Here is a 17,889-nt window from a genome sequence, read left to right as displayed (position 1 = left end):
GCGTTCTCTCACCTATCCTCAAAACCCATTGGATGAGAAGCCAGAGATCCATCCCCTCTGACCTCGTCCAATTGGTTTTGAGAAGGAGGCGAGGAGAAAGGACGCGAGAAGTATTCAATTGAGATTCTCCCAAATTACAACCTATTTCCATTATAGTGAACTTCCTTCTGGTCAAAGGCAGTGCTCTCCAGTGTTTCCAGAAAGTGTTCACACCTTTCCACATTTTGTTGTTACAAAGTGGGATTCAAATGGATTGAATTGTCATTTTTTGTCAACAATCTACACAAATACTCTGTCAAAGTGGGAGGACAGTTGTAACATTTGTAAATAAATGAAACAGGAATATATCATGATTAGACAAGTTTTCAACCCCCTGACTCAATACATGTTAGAAACACCTTTGCTATTCACCTGCTATTCGTTGGGGGTGGAGATCTAATAAATAAAGGTGGGGTGGAGGTGGGTCTACAGACACCACATTAATGAAGGTGTGTCGACAGATATGCTTGGTTCTCTTGCACTGCCCTTTCCCACCTGGACAAAAGGAACACCTATGTGAGAATGCTATTCATTGACTACAGCTCAGCGTTCAAAGCTCATCACTAAGCTAAGGACCCTGGGACTAAACACCTCCCTTTGCAACTGGATCCTGGACATCCTGACGGGCCACCCCCAGGGGGTAAGAGTAGGCAACAACACGTCTGCCAAGCTGATCCTCAACACGGGAGCCCCTCGGGTGCGTGCTTAGTCCCCTCCTGTACTCCCTGTTCACCCATGACTGCGTGGCCAAGCATGACTCCAACATCATTAAGTTTGCAGACAACACAACGGTGGTAGGCCTGATCACCAACAAGAATGGGACAGCCTATAGGGAGGAGGGCAGAGACAACAACCTCTTCCTCAACGTGATCAAGACAAAGAAGATGATCGTGGACTGCGGGAAAAAGAGGACCGAGCACGCCCACATTCTCGTCGACGGGGCTACAGTGGAGCAGGTTGAGAGCTTCAAGTTCCTTGGTGTCCACATCACCAATAAACTAACATGGTCCAAGCACACCAAGACAGTCGTGAAGAGGGCACGACAAAACCTATTCCCCCTCAGGAGACTGAAAAGATTTGGCATGTGTCCTCAGATCATCAAAAGATTCTACAGCTGCACCATCAAGAGCATGACTGGTTGCATCACTGCCTGGTATGACAACTGCTCGGCCTCCGACTGTAAGGCACGACAGAGGGTAGTGCGTACGGCCCAGTACATCACTGGGGCCAAGCTTCCTGCCATCCAGGACCTCTATAGCAGGCGGTGTCAGAGGAAGGCCCTAAATTGGCCAAAGACTCCAGCCACCCTAGTCATAGACTGTTTTCTCTGCTACCGCACGGCAAGCGGTACCACAGCGCCATGTCTAGGTCCAAAAGGCTTCTTCTTAACAGCTTCTACCCCCAAGCCATAGGACTCCTGAACATCTAATCAGATGGCTACCTGGGATATTTGCATTGACCCCCTCCCTTTTTCTTACGCTGATGCTACTCTCACTGTTAATTATCTATGCAGAGTCACTTCATCCCTACCTACATGTACAAATTACCTCAACTAACATGTACCTCCACACATTGACTCAGTACCGGTACCCCCTGTATACAGTGGGGCAAAAAAGTATTTAGTCAGCCACCAATTGTGCAAGTTCTCCCACTTAAAAAGATGAGGCCTGTAATTTTCATCATAGGTACACTTCAACTGTGACAGACAAAATGAGGGGAAAAAATCCAGATTATCACATTATAGGATTTTTAATTAATTTATTTGCAAATTATGGTGGAAAATAAGTATTTGGTCAATAACAAAAGTTTATGTCAATACTTTGTTATATACCCTTTGTTGGCAATGACAGAGGTCAAATGTTTTCTGTAAGTCTTCACAAGGTTTTCACACACTGTTGCTGGTATTTTGGCCCATTCCTCCATGCAGATCTTACTGACAGCTGTGGATGCTTCGGGTGATGTATTGTTGTTTCTACTGTTACATCCTAAGATGCTGGGTTCTTTTACTGAAGACTCCAAAGCGTACTGATAGTAAACAGAACAGATTTATTTAATGTTCTCCTTAAAACATTCCAGTCTACTGCTCTCTACAGCCTCTTCAGCCCAACAGTCGACTGCTCTCTACAGACTCTTCAGCCCAACAGTCGACTGCTCTCTACAGCCTCTTCAGCCCAACAGTCTACTGCTCTCTACAGTCTCTTCAGCCCAACAGTCGACTGCTCTCTACAGCGTCTTCAGCCCAACAGTCTACTGCTCTCTACAGTCTCTTCAGCCCAACAGTCGACTGCTCTCTACAGCGTCTTCAGCCCAACAGACGACTGCTCTCTACAGCCTCTTCAGCCCAACTCTCCAAAACATTATTGATATTTTACCCTACCTTGCATCTCGTAATCCAATCACTTCAATGCAAGAACGGAAACCCCATTATCATTTGTTAATTAAAATAACTCAACCCCTGCATTTCAAATCCCATTGGCTATTTCTAACCATTGTACAACTAAACTCGTTAGAACATAATACATTTCACAATACACCCTATCTATCTTTGTGCTGTTGTGCTGCTACCATGTTGTGCTGCTACCATGTTGTCATGTTGTGTTGCTGCCATGCTATGTTGTTGTCTTAGGTCTCTCTTTTTGTTGTGTTGTGGTGTCTGTCTTGTTGTGTGTTTTGTCCTATATTTTTAGCCCCCATCTCCGCAGGAGGCCTTTTGCCTTTTGGTATGCCGTCATCATAAATAAGAATTTGTTCTTAACTGACTTGCCTAGTTAAATAAAAACATAACATGTATTGCAGCCCCTTTTCCACTGTGAAATAGGCTATAAATAGCTGTGCCGTTATTAAAAATTGTAATTCTGTGCCCTCGTAATTGGAGTGGACGAAAATGTGGACACCCAAGCTATAGGCCACTGTAATTGATATATGCACTTTAGAATGTCTAAAATACTAATACCTACTCCTAACTTTTTCTCCGTTTTTTTTGCAATTTGTTTCATGTTAAATATTACCCACCATCGGGAGCCACCGTCAGTAATACTCACATACATTTATAACTGTCACTTTAGTGTTCGTTTTCTTCAATTTGTAGCTTAGGTTTTGCATCGTGCCATTCCGTTTACCTTTATTTCCTCTGTCATGTCAGTGTAGTTGTTCCTGAGGGTAGCTAGCATTAGTGGATCACATTCGGCTAACGCAATAATTTGTGACATGTCGTCAATCATCGTTTATTGTGAATCATTATGGGACTCAGACCACATGTAGCAGGTTAAACCTGTTCACGACTGGACCGATGTCAAACAGTTCCATGATTAGTGAGGATCAGGGGTGAGTGGATGGTAGCGGGGTGAACAGGTAGTGGCTCGGGTGGTTGTTGTCCTTGATTATCTTGTTGACCTTCCTGTGACATCGGGTGCTGTAGGTGTCCTGGAGGGCCCCGGTGATGCCCCCGGTGATGCATTGTGCAGACCTCACTACCCTCTGGAGAGCCTTGTGGTTGTGCGTGGTGCAGTTGCCGTACTAGGCAGTGATACAGCCCTACAGGATGCTCTCAATTGTGCATCTGTAAAACTTTGTCAGAATTTTAGGTGCTAAGCCAAATGTCTTCAACCTCTTGAGGTTGAAGAGGCGATGTTGCGCCTTCAACACATGTTTATGTGGGTGGACCAATTCAGTTTGTCTGTGATGTGTACGCCCAGGAATTTAAATCTTTCCACCTTCTCCACTGCAGTCCCTTCGATGTGGATAGGGGGGTGCTCCCTCTGCTGTTTCCTGAAGTCCACGATCATCTCCTTTTGTTGACGTTGAGTGAGAGGTTGTTTTCCTGGGTTCCTCACCTCCTCCCTGTAGGCTGTCTTGTTGTTGGTAATCAGGACAACTACTGTTGTGTCGTATGCAAACTTGATGATTGAGTTGGAGGCGTACATGGACACGCAGTCATGGATGATCAGGGAGTACAGGAGGGGGCTGAGTACACACCCTTGTGGGGCCCCACTGTTGAGGATCAGCCAAGTGGAGATGTTGTTTCCTACCTTCACCAGCTGGGGGGGGGGGCATCAGGAAGTCCAGGACCCAATTGCACAGGATGGGGTTCAAACCCAGGGCTTCCAGCTTACTGATGAGCTTGGAGGGTACTATAGTGTTGAATGCTGAGCTGTAGTCAATGAACAGCATTCTTACATAGGTATTCCTCTTGTCCAGATGGGATAGGGCAGTGTGTAGTGTGCATCTGTACCTATTGGGGCGGTATTCAAATTGAGGTGGGTCTAGGGTGGCAGGTAAGGTGGAGGTGATATGATCCTTGACTAGCCTCTCAAAGCACTTCATGATGACAGAAGTGAGTGCTACTAGTAATTTAGTTCAGTTACCTTTGCCAGGAACAATTGTGGCCATCTTGAAGCATGTAAGGACTGCATGGGATAGGGAGAGATTGAATATGTCCCCAAACACACCAGCCAGCTGATCTGTGCATGCTCTGAGGACATGGCTAGGAATGATGTCTGGTCCGGCAGCTTGCGAGGGTTAACATGTTTAAATGTCTTACTCATGTCAGCCACGGAGAGGGAGAGGGGGGGGACGCAGTCCTTGTTAGCGGGCCACGTTGGTAGCTCTGTATTATCCTCAAAGTGGGCAAAGAAGGTGTTTATTTTGTCTGGAAGCAAGACGTCGGTGTCCGTGACGGGGCTGGTTTTCTTTTTGTTGTCCATGATTGTCTATAGACCCTGCCACATACGTCTCGTGTCTGAGCCGTTGAATTGCGACTCCACTTTGTCCCTATACCGACATTTCACTTGTTTGATTGCCTTGCGGAGGGAATAACTACACTTTTTGTTTTCCACCATATTCCAAGTCACCTTACCTTGGTTAAACGCGGTGGTTCGCGCTTTTAGTTTTGCGCGAATTCCGCCATCTATCCACGGTTTCTGTTTAGGGTAGGTTTTAATAGTGACAGTGGTTACAACATCTCCAATGCACTTCCTTATAAACTCACTCACCGGATCAGCGTATAAATCGATATCCAGCGCAGGGTAGCCTAGTGGTTAGAGCATTGGACTAGTAGCCGGAAGGTTGCAAGTTTAAACCCCCGAGCTGACAAGGTACAAATCTGTCGTTCTGCCCCTGAACAGGCAGTCAACCCACTGTTCCTAGGCCGTCATTGAAAATAAGAATTTGTTCTTAACTGACTTGCCTGGTTAAATAAAGGTAAAAGGAAAAAAAAGAAAAGAAAAAAAGACAGAGATGGCTGTCTCGCTACGCGTTCCTAGGAAACTATGCAGTATTTTGTTATTTCTTACATTGTTACCCCAGGAAATCTTAGGTTTTATTACATACAGCCGGGAGGAACTATTGAATATAAGAGCAACGTCAACTCACCAACATTACGACCAGGAAAACAACTTTCCCGAAGTGGATCCTCTGTTTTGGCCCACCACCCAGGACAATGGATCGGATCCCAGCCAGCGGCACAAAACAACGGAGCAGCAGAAGGGGCAGACAGAGTGGTCTTCTGGACGGGCACATCGCGCACTGCTCCCGAGCATACTACTCGCCAATGTCCAGTCTCTTGACAACAAGGTAGACAAAATCCGAGCAAGGGTTTCCTTCCAGAGAGACATCAGAGACTGTAACATTCTTTGTTTCACGGAAACATGAATCACTCAAGACATGCTATTGGAGTCGGTACAGCCACCTGGTTTCTTCACACATCGCGCCGACAGAAACAAACATCTCTCTGGAAATAAGAATGGCGGGGGTGTATGCCTTATGATTAACCAGACGTGATGTGATCATAACAACATACAGGAACTCAAGTCCTTTTGTTCACCTGACTTAGAATTCCTCACAATCAAATGCCTACCGCATTATCTACCTAGAGAATTCTCTTCGATCATAATCACGGTCGTGTATATTCCCCCCTAAGCAGACACATCGACGGCCCTGAATGAACTTCATTTGACTCTATGTAAACTGGAAACCACATATCCTGAGGCTGCATTTATTGTAGCTGGGGATTTTAACAAGACTAATCTGAAAACAAGGCTCCCTAAATTCTATCAGCATATCGATTGCGCAACCCGGGCTGGCAAAACCCTGGATCATTGTTATTCTAACTTCCGCGACGCATATAAGGCCCTCCCCTGCCCTCCTCTCGGAAAAGCTGACCACGACTCCATTTTGTTGCTCCTAGCCTATAAACTGAAACTAAAACAGGAAGCACCCGTGCTCAGGTCTGTTCAACGCTGGTCCGACCAATCGGATTCCACGCTTCAAGATTGCTTCGATCACGTTCCGCATAGCGTCGAACAACAACATTGATGAGGGTGGATTACGTTTGGTCAGACCAGCGTGAATGGTTCTTGTCACGGGTACGTCCTGTTTGTGTTTCTGCCTATAGGAAGGGAGGAGCAAAATAGAGTCGTGGTCAGATTTGCTGAAGGGAGGGCCTTGTATGCATCTCGGAAGTTAGAGAAGCAGTGATCCAGTGTATTGCCCGCATGAGAGCTGCAATCAATATGCTGATAGAATTTAGGTAGCCTTGTTCTCAAATTTGCTTTGTTAAAATCCCCAGCTACAATAAATGCAGCCTCAGGATATATGGTCTCTAGTTTGCATAGAGTCCAGTGAAGTTCATTGAGGGCCGTTGTGGTATCTGCTTGAGGGGGGGTGGTGTACGCAGCTGTGAGAATAACTGATGCGAATTCTCTTCGGAGATAATATGGTCAGCATTTGATTGTGAGGAATTCTAGGTCAGGTGAACAAAAGGACTTGAGTTCCTGTATGTTGTTACGATTACACCATGAGTCGTTAATCATGAAACATATACCCCCGTCCTTCTTCTTTATTCCTGTAGGCGCGACGCATAAAGAATCCAGGTGGCTGTACCGATTCTGACAACATATCCCGAGAGAGCCGTGTTTCTGTAAAACAGAGTATGTTACAATGCCTGATGTCTCTCTGGAAAGCAACCCTTGCCCTAATTTTGTCTACCTTGTTATCTAGAGACTTGACATTGGCGAGTAATATACTCGGAAGTGAAGGGTGGTGTGCAAACCTCCGATGTCTGACCAGAAGGCCGCTCCGTCTACCTCTTCTGCGGCGACATTGTTTTGGGTCGGCCTCTGGATTCAGATCAAATGCCCTGGGTGGTGATGTGAACAAAGGATCAGTTTCGGGAAAGTCGTATTCCTAGTCGTAATGTTGGTAAGCTGACGTCGCTTTGATATCTAATAGTTCTTCCCGGCTGTATGTAATAACACTTAAGATTTTTTGGGATAACAATGTAAGAAATGATACATTTAAAAAAAAACATTGCATAGTTTCCTAAGGACTAGAAGTGAGGTGATCCTCTCTATGATTAAGCCTGTGCTTAGCTCTATTCTGTTTATTTTTATCCTAATAAACTCCCCAGTCCTTAAAAATTACAAGCATACCCATAACATGATGCAGCCACCAGTATGCTTGAAAATATGGAGAGTGTGTAACATGTACTCCGGGAGTCAGAAAGCAGGTGCAGAAGGGGACTTTAATACTAATACACAATCGTCAAAATAACAAACATGGGCCGCATACTGAACATGAGACACGAGCAATAACACCTAAGGCCTGATGACAAATGAGGGCTAAATAAATGGGGTGTAATCAGGGTAATGATAAAGTCCATGTGTGCCTAATGATAGGGTGTGAGTAATGATAGGCTGCCAGGACCGGTGGTTAGTAAACCAGTGATGTTGAACGCCGGAGCGGGAGTAGACGTGACAGAAAGGGTACTCAGTAATGTGTTATATTGGATTTGTCCCAAACAGAACACTTTGTATTCAGGACAAAAAGTTTATTGCTTTGCCACATTTTTTTGCAGTATGACTTTAGTGCCTTGTTGCAAACATGATGCATGTTTTGGAATATTTTTATTCTGTACAGGTTTCCTTATTTTCACTCTGTCATTTAGGTTAGTATTGTGGAGTAACTACAATGTTGTTGATCCATCCTCAGTTTTCTCCTATCATAGCTATTAAACTCTGTAACTGTTTTAAAGTCACCATTGGCCTTATGGTGAAATCCCTGAGCGGTTTCCTTCCTCTCCGGCAACTGAGTTAGGAAGGACGCCTGTGTCTTTGTAATTAATAACTTCACCATGCTCAAAGGGATATTCAATGTCTATTTATTTTTGTACCCATCTACCAATAGGTGCCCTTTGAGAGGCATTGTAAAACCTCCCTGGTCTTTGTGGTTTAATCTGTGTTTGAAATTCACTGCTTGACTGAGGGAGCTTACAGATAATTGTATGTCTGGGGTACAGAGATGAGGTCATTCAAAAATCAAGTTCAACACTATTATTGCACACAGAGTGAGTCCATGCAACTTATTATGTGACTTGTTAAGCACATTTTTACTCCTTAACTTGCTATAACAAAGTGGTGAATACTTAATGACTCAAGAAATTCAACTTCTCATTTTAAATTACTTTGTATAAGATTCCAAAACCATAATTCCACTTTGACATTATGGGGTGTTGTGTGTAGACTAGCGACAAAAAAAATCTCAATTCAATCCATTTTAAATTCAGGCTGTAACACAACTTTTTTAGGGGGAAAAAGTCAAGGGGTGTGAATACCTTCTGAAGGCACTGTAAAAGGGTTGCCATTTTTGATGCACACATGGACTAATCAGTGCTCAAACTGTGGCAGAATCAGTCCTCATTGGACCTCATCATGTGTTCCAAGTGGGAGACGGAGAGAGAGCGCCGCCTATGAGGTCTCCACTATAGGTTATTGACTGAGTCGTGACCGAATCCCCATCCATTCAATCACAACTGATGTACTTTTAGAATTTCCAAATCTTCTTTTCCTCCAGGTGGCCCCAGCTGACATTCCAGGCTTCCACTGGTGAAGGAATGGGGTGAATTCCTCCCTCCTTCAAGCAACCAAAACATCTGTTCAGTTTAGTCATCACAGAACTACAGTCAATCATTTTAAAAGGTGAGTCATTCCTACAATTCATTGGAAGCTTAGTGACATCTTGACGTCACACACAGAGACACTTGTCGTGACGTTGTATTGATTAATGTGACGACTGCTGCTCATCAAGTGATTAACGGTTAAAACAAAGTGATTAAATGAATGAGGTAATTATTAACTCATTAACCTGGGGCACCATGGTAAAGTTTGGTTTTATTGAGTTTCTATTTCCCAAATTAACTCAAAGAACATCAGAATATCGATTTTACAACAGTTGCTAATCAATCAATTTCCTCTACAGTCTCATTCTGAACGTTGCATAATCCGGGAATCTGCACAAACCCAAGTCTCAACAAATAAGTCCATACCACACCAATTGAGTTGATTATTTATTTACTAACAAGCTAAAATTATAATATAAGATACACAAACACACAGTCTAGGCTATTGATTAGAACTTAGTACAACGAAACAGCTCCCTAGTGGGCCAACACAATATGACACGTGTTACACAAGATGGGGATTTAAAAGCAGAAATTAAAAGCAGAAATTTGCTTCCTGCAACACTAACTCAAAAAAGTTCTGGGACACTAAAGTCCATGGAGAATAAGAACACCTCCCAGCTGCCCACTGCACTGAAGATAGGAAACACTGTCACCACTGATAAATCCACCATAATTGAGAATTTCAATAAGCATTTTTCTGTGGCTGGCCATGCTTTCCACCTGGCTACTCCTACCCCGGTCAACAGCACTGCACCCCCCACAGCAACTCGCCCAAGCATTCCCTATTTCTCCTTCTCCCAAATCCGTTCAGCTGATGTTCTGAAAGAGCTGCAAAATCTGGACCCTTGGCTTCCTATTTCGCAACAAAGCATCCTTCACTCATGCTGCCAAACATACCCTTGTAAAACTGACCAACCTACCAATCCTCGACTTTGGCGATGTCATTTACAAAATAGCCTCCAATACCCTACTCAACAAATTGGATGCAGTCTATCACAGTGCAATCCGTTTTGTCACCAAAGCCCCATATACTACCCACCATTGCGACCTGTACGCTCTCGTTGGCTGGCCCTCGCTTCATACTCGTCGCCAAACCCACTGGCTCCATGTCATCTACAAGACCCTGCTAGGTAAAGTCCCCCTTATCCCAGCTCGCTGGTCACCATAGCATCTCCCACCTGTAGCACACGCTCCAGCAGGTATATCTCTCTAGTCACCCCCAAAACCAATTCTTTCTTTGGCCGCCTCTCCTTCCAGTTCTCTGCTGCCAATGACTGGAACGAACTACAAAAATCTCTGAAACTGGAAACACTTATCTCCCTCACTAGCTTTAAGCACCAACTGTCAGAGCAGCTCACAGATTACTGCACCTGTACTTAGCCCACCTATAATTTAGCCCAAACAACTACCTCTTTCCCTACTATATTTAATTTATTTATTTATTTTGCTCCTTTGCACCCCATTATTTTTATTTCTACTTTGCACATTCTTCCATTGCAAATCTACCATTCCAGTGTTTTACTTGCTATATTGTATTTACTTTGCCACCATGGCCTTTTTTGCCTTTACCTCCCTTATCTCACCTCATTTGCTCACATCGTATATAGACTTGTTTATACTGTATTATTGACTGTATGTTTGTTTTACTCCATGTGTAACTCTGTGTCGTTGTATCTGTCGAACTGCTTTGCTTTATCTTGCCCAGGTCGCAATTGTAAATGAGAACTTGTTCTCAACTTGCCTACCAGGTTAAATAAAGGTGAAATAAAAAATACAAAATAAAAAAAGAGAGAAAGCACACTTGATTACATTTGGAAACTAGGCCTAGTTTAACCCTAACCTTGAACCGGACTGCCGTCTCTTATGGGTCAGAATATAATGATGTAATTACGTGTCGAAAGTCTCCGACGGGGGGGGGGTCTCTTCATGAACGAGTTTCGGCTTCTCTGATGACACACTTCTCTGGTTACAGGGTGTAACTCTATGGTTGTCCTCACAATGTCAGTGTCCTTTGTCTTAGTGGTCTGTTTCCTCGCCCTTGTTCTGAATGGGGTCTTTTGAGAACTGCCAGCCCTGTAGCTCAGGGCTCACAGCGTAGGAATAAAAGCAGTGTAGACACACGATTCGATGGAGAGTGGTGACCGGGTGGTCCTGCTTGAATTCACCCTCTTAAACGCAACTACTCATCCATAGCACGGATAGATAAAAGGTTCCTTTGTCTTCAACCTCGTGTTGTGTTTTGGGGTTGTTGACTACTCAGACCTTGGCTGAAGCTCAGGTCACTTAGTCTGCAAGTTTTATACCCTCTGGTCATAAATAGGCGTTTCTGCTTTTATGGCAAGATCGTCTGGACGTCCCTAGTCACGAGGCAAGGTCTGGATTTGACTCATATTCGATTTAGACAACTACCTTCACATTTCATCTTTACAGAAACATTCTCTTTGATCTGGACAACGTACAATATGCAAACATCAAGCATATACTGTACTAGGAAAATTCTTAAAGTTACAATGTTTTCATAATAACGTTGTCCTTTAACTTGTAATAACATAACAAAAACAACATTAATTTTCCTATATCGTCATAACCACCATTGTGGCTGACGAAACCTATTGTGGGCTATACTCGGCCTTGTCTCAGGATGGTAAGTTGGTGGTTGAAGATATCCCTCTAGTGGTGTGGGGGCTGTGCTTTAGCAAAATGGGTGGGGTTATATCCTGCCTGTTTGGCCCTGTCCGGGGGTATCATCGGATGGGGCCACAGTGTCTCCTGACCCCTCCTGTCTCAGCCTCCAGTATTTAAGCTGCAGTAGTTTATGTGTCGGGAGGCTAGGGTCAGTCTGTTATATCTGGAGTATTTCTCCTGTCTTATCCCGTGTCCTGTGTGAATTTAAGTATGCTCTCTCTAATTTTCTCTTTCGTTCTCTCTCTCAGAGGACCTGAGCCCTAGGACCATGGATAGACTACCTGGCATGATGACTCCTTGCTGTCCCCAGTCCACCTGGCCGTGCTGCTGCTCCAGTTTCAACTGTTCTGCCTGCGGCTATGGAACCCTGACCTGTTCACCGGACGTGCTACCTGTCCCAGACCTGCTGTGTTCAACTGTCTAGAGACAGCCGGAGCGGTAGAGATACTCTTAATGATCGGCTATGAAAAGCCAACTGACATTCACTCCTGAGGTGCTGACCTGTTGCACCCTCGACAACCACTGTGATTATTATTATTTGACCATGCTGGTCATTTATGAACATTTGAACATGTTCTGTTATAATCTCCACCCAGCACAGCCAGAAGAGGACTGGCCAACCCCCATAGCCTGGTTCCTCTCTTGGTTTCTTCCTAGGTTCTGGCCTTTCTAGGGAGTTTTTCCTAGGCACCGTGCTTCTACACCTGCATTGCTTGCTGTTTGGGGTTTTAGGCTGGGTTTCTGTACAGCACTTTGAGATATCAGCTGATGTAAGAAGGGCTTTATAAAGAAATGTGATATTGTCCCAAAGTCCATTTATTGCATGTTAATGTTCTGAGCCCCGTTCTCCATAGTGAGAGGACAAAGGAATATTGTCTGCTGCCTTAGATTTAAAATGGGCGTGAGGTGTCATAAAAAAAAACATCTCCATCTCTTCCCCTCTGGTGTGAGAGATCTCTCTGTGGGTTTGTGGTCCACGGTAACTTGGCCCGGCCAGTCATGACACATTGCTTTATTTAACTAGGCAAGTCAGTTCAGAAGAAATTCATATTAACAATGACAGCCTACCCTGGCCACACCCTAACCTGGACGACTCAATGTGACACAGCCTGGAATTGAACCAGGGTCTGTAGTGACACCTCTAACACTGAAATGCAGTGCCTTAGACTGCTGGGCCACTTGGGAGCCCAGCTTTAGGAGGCATATTGAACCGTGTAGTGTTTCCTGCTTTTGGAGGCATATTGAACTGTAATGTTTCCTGCTTTAGGAGAAATATTGAACCTTGTAGTGTGTCCTGCTTTAGGAGGCATATTGAACTGCAATGTTTCCTGCTTTAGGAGAAATATTGAACTATGTAGTGCGTCCTGCTTTAGGAGTGTAGTGTTTCCTTCTTTAGGAGACACATTGAACTGTAATGTTTCCTGAAAAGGTTTCACTTAATGTTTTCTTGATGGGGCAGCCTGGTCCGTGACCACAATGCAACTTTTGCCTGTACCACAAGGGCCTGTCCAAAGACTTGAACAACTGTGTACGTGTCCTCGCGAGATTCCGTAGTGATCGTTTGAATCCATCCACAAGGAACCGGTCGGTCGGTGTTTCCAATGGGAAGGGCAGAAGTCTGGAACGGAGAAGTAACTCGTTACAACGAACAACACAAATGCCATTTTGTGATCAATCCATTTTATTACCGAAGTGACATCGGTGAATCGTTGTAGTTCCATTTCACCCCCTTTACGGGACAAACCGTGAGGTGGATCTTTGTTTTTGAAACGGTAAGTCGGAATGAAGTAGCTTCCTAAATCAATGCAACGACGGCCTGCAAGCTAACTAGTTAGCTTAGGAAAGATAATACGCTTTCAATATAACCTATTCATTTAGTTATTCGTTTTGTTCTGTAATATGTTACTAAACTCGATTCTCCTGCCTAGATAACTTCGCTAAGCTTCTGTTTTCATAACAGGAACATTTCTTTGGTAAAAACCGCCCCGATGAGTTTCGACTTCCCCGAAGTGTTGGCTGTAGCCCGCTAGCTACCGTTAGCCATCTGGATGACTAACTAGCTAACATGAAAACACCCCCCCCCCTCCAAATGTTTGAAATAGTTTACAATTAGATAGCGAATAGGCTAATTATATTAGCTTACAAATATGTTGCGACTGTCCTTTTGACTACTTTATAAATTGTAACGTTATACAGAAAGCCATTTAGTTGACGTTAGCTAGCGAGCAAATTGTACAACATACATTTCAGTCAGTTTACTAGCAAACTAGACAATGATGTTGGCATCTGACTAGCTAACTACCCAACATATTTTAATTTTACCCGGAGTTTTGATCAATTACCATTTTTAGCTAACTAGCTAGCTTTCTATTTGCGAGCTAAATGTTCATGTTTGGCTTATTTGTGTTATTGTAACTACTAGCTAGCTAGCAATTTGATTTACTTTATTGCGTTTATGTTTACAGGGACAGTGCACATTAATCAACTTTACAGTAAAAGTTCTAGCGAGCCGGGTAATTTTCAACTGCAGTCCCTCAGCAGGTTATTAAAACAATAACCGTTTACACACTAAACAATCAACAGACAACATGGAAAGCGGCAGTACACAGCTAGGGATTATGTTCACAAATCAGATTGGCCTTTAGCCATGTCTTTGTTTTTTGTGAAAGTGTGATATGTGGTGCAGTTATGTGTATCTGATGGCAGTGTATTCCAGACATGGGAAGCTCTCACAGAGAAAACGGATTTACTAAAGGTGCTTTTCCTTAAGGGAACTATAGTCACCTCTCATGGCAGACCTTGTGGATCTGCCGCAGTGGGTTTGGGATTTCTGTTTGATTTTAAAATATTAAGTGGAGGGTAGCCAGGCCATTTAGGATCTGGAAAGGGGGATACCTAGTCAGTTGTACAACTGAATGTATTCATCCACGTCTTCGGCGCCCGGGGAACAGTAGGTTTACTGCCTTGCTCGGGGCCAGATCGACAGATGTTTACCTAGTCAGCTAAGGGATTCGATCCAGCAACCTTTCGGTTACTGGCTCAGTGCTCCTACCTGCCAGGCTTCCTGCCAAATACAAGACATGTCGTTGTATTGCACAAGATTTTCCCAATATAGGAGCTCATGCTTTCTGAGGATTTAAGTGTCTATTGGGTTTTCTATCAAGCACTTTGAGAGCCTGTTTGTAGATGCACTGAATGGGTTTAAATGTTGGTACAGCAAGCTTCCGCCCAACTAGTCAAATCAAATCTTATTTGTCACATGCGCAAAATACAGCAGGTGTAGACCTTACTGTGAAATGCTGAATACAACCGGTATTCACCTCACAGTGAACTGGTGAATACAACAGGTGTAGTAGACCTTACAGTGAAATGCTGAATACAACAGGTGTAGTAGACCTTACAGTGAAATGATGAATACAACAGGTGTAGTAGACCTTACAGTGAAATGCTGAATACAACAGGTGTAGTAGACCTTACAGTGAAATGCTGAATACAACAGGTGTAGTAGACCTTACAGTGAAATGCTGAATACAACAGGTGTAGTAGACCTTACAGTGAAATGCTGAATACAACAGGTGTAGTAGACCTCACAGTGAAATGCTGAATACAACAGGTGTAGTAGACCTTACAGTGAAATGCTGAATACAACAGGTGTAGTAGACCTTACAGTGAAATGCTGAATACAACAGGTGTAGTAGACCTTACAGTGAAAGTGAAAATGCTGAGATACAGTGAAATGCTGAATACAAAGGTGTAGTAGACCTCACAGTGAAATGCTGAATACAACAGGTGTAGTAGACCTCACAGTGAAATGCTGAATACAACAGGTGTAGTAGACCTTACAGTGAAATGCTGAATACAACAGGTGTAGTAGACCTCACAGTGAAATGCTGAATACAACAGGTGTAGTAGACCTCACAGTGAAATGCTGAATACAACAGGTGTAGTAGACCTTACAGTGAAATGCTGAATACAACAGGTGTAGTAGACCTCACAGTGAAATGCTGAATACAACAGGTGTAGTAGACCTCACAGTGAAATGCTTAGGACCTCATGCCCGTAACCAACAATGCAGTTTTAAGAAAAAGTTGTTTTTTAAAACAAATGATTAAACATCAGCGGTAAAATAACAGTAGCGCGTATACAGGGGGTCAGAGTCAATGTGTGGAGGCGCAGGTTAGTCTAGGTAATTTAGGTAATATGTACATCTGGGTGGAGTTAAAGTGACTGTGTATAGATAATAAACAGAGTAGCAGTAGTGTAAAAGAGGGAGGGGGGTGCAAATAACAATTGTATTAGCTGTTCAGGAGTCTTATGGCTTGAGGGTAGAATCTGTTAGAATCTGTTAAGAAGGCCATCAGACTGTTAAACAGCCACCACTAACATTGAGCTGCCAACACACTGACTCAACTCCAGCCACTTTAATAATGGGAATTGATGGGATATGATGTATCACTAGCCACTTTAAACAATGCTACCTAATATAATGTTTACATTCCCTACATTATTCATCTTATATGTATATACTGTACTCTCTCATCTACTGCATCTTTATGTAATACATGTATCACTAGCCACTTTAACTATGCCACTTTGTTTACATACTCATCTCATATGTATATACTGCACTCAATACCATCTACTGTATCTTGCCTATGCCACTCTGTACCATCACTCATTCATATATCTTTATGTACATATTCTTTATCCCCTTACACTTGTCTATAAGGTAGTAGTTTTGGAATTGTTAGCTAGATTACTTGTTGGTTATTACTGCATTGTCGGAACTAGAAGCACAAACATTTCGCTACACTCGCATTAACATCTGCTAACCATGTGTATGTGACATAAAATTTGATTTGATTTGCTTTAGTTCATTAGAGAGCTAATCATCTTGTTCACCTCTGACTCAGAAACCTCCCTTATGGTGATGAACCTGTTGAGTGTCATTCACTGGTGCTGTGCCCAAGAAACCAGTGGAGGGGTTCTGTCCGTAAGACAAGTCACCCTGGTTGGCCTTTTTACGAGCTGTGAGGTCGAAGGTATTTATGATCCGTTTTAGGATTTTCCTACAAGACTTGTCTTCATAATTCATGTTAAAATCTCCCATTTTAAGATGAACAATGTCCTGAAATGACATTCCCTTAATTAAACTGGTCAAAAACAGTGTTTTGGTGTAAAGGGGTCTGTACATTCCTTAAGGCTATTAGGCATTTGTTGAGACAGTGGATTCTTTAGGCCAATACCTTCTAGTTCATTATCACGGCCGCTCAATTTGTTTACATCGGATATGTTCTTTAATGTAAATAATCAAACCCCCCCCCCTTCCTTCCATCCGGTCTCTCCTGAAAACATTGCAGCCGGGCAGACCCCCTCTTCCTTCCATCCGGTCTCTCCTGAAAACATTGCAGCCGGGCAGACCCCTCTTCCTTCCATCCGGTCTCTCCTGAAAACATTGCAGCCGGGCAGACCCCTCTTCCTTCCATCCGGTCTCTCCTGAAAACATTGCAGCCGGGCAGACCCCCTCTTCCTTCCATCCGGTCTCTCCTGAAAACATTGCAGCCGGGCAGACCCCCTCTTCCTTCCATCCGGTCTCTCCTGAAAACATTGCAGCCGGGCAGACCCCCTCTTCCTTCCATCCGGTCTCTCCTGAAAACATTGCAGCCGGGCAGACCCCCTCTTCCTTCCATCCGGTCTCTCCTGAAAACATTGCAGCCGGGCAGACCCCCTCTTCCTTCCACCCGGTCTCTCCTGAAAACATTGCAGCCGGGCAGAACCCCTCTTCCTTCCATCCGGTCTCTCCTGAAAACATTGCAGCCAGGCACAAAGCAGCAGATGTAGAGTTTTTATGGAGCCGTGTCTCTGAAAGGCAGTGGACGTCAAGGTTGGAGTCTGAGAAGATGTTGAATTTGATCACTTTTTGGAATGACACAGCAAATGTTCAAGAACCCCCCTCCCCCGTAGTAGTCCCTTGGGCTTAGCTTGTGGGTCTCAGATTACTCGAGTGTGATTGACAGTTTGAAAAAAACGTAACATGTTCTGACTGTTGGGTTTAGGCTGTTTTCGTTTTTATTGGATGGAGTTCGGTAGTGAATTTACCTCTCTTTCTTGCACTGGATGCTGGGAACTAATTAAAACAGCTTGCATGCCAAAAGCAGAGTCTGGGATCGCGTATAGTGACTTGGATATTTTTGGGCAGTCAAAGTTCA

At 43.8% G+C, this 17,889-nt stretch overlaps 1 protein-coding gene across 7 annotated transcripts in view; it reads left to right on the top strand.

Annotated features, from left to right (window-relative positions):
- Positions 1-13,175: 13,175 nt before the first annotated feature.
- Positions 13,176-17,889, top strand: part of rnf19a (ring finger protein 19A, RBR E3 ubiquitin protein ligase) — a 50,595-nt gene continuing 45,881 nt past the window's right edge. For all 7 annotated transcript variants that reach the window (XR_006080483.1, XR_006080485.1, XR_006080484.1 and 4 more), the window contains exon 1: positions 13,176-13,452. The gene's annotated coding sequence lies outside the window, so the exon portion shown is untranslated. The remainder of the gene's footprint in view (positions 13,453-17,889) is intronic.

The sequence above is a fragment of the Oncorhynchus tshawytscha genome, linkage group LG31 (assembly GCF_018296145.1).
Source record: "Oncorhynchus tshawytscha isolate Ot180627B linkage group LG31, Otsh_v2.0, whole genome shotgun sequence".
Classification (NCBI taxonomy): Eukaryota; Metazoa; Chordata; class Actinopteri; order Salmoniformes; family Salmonidae; genus Oncorhynchus; species Oncorhynchus tshawytscha.
Note: the sequence above shows the minus strand (reverse complement) of the source record. Positions and strands in the feature narration are given on the sequence as shown.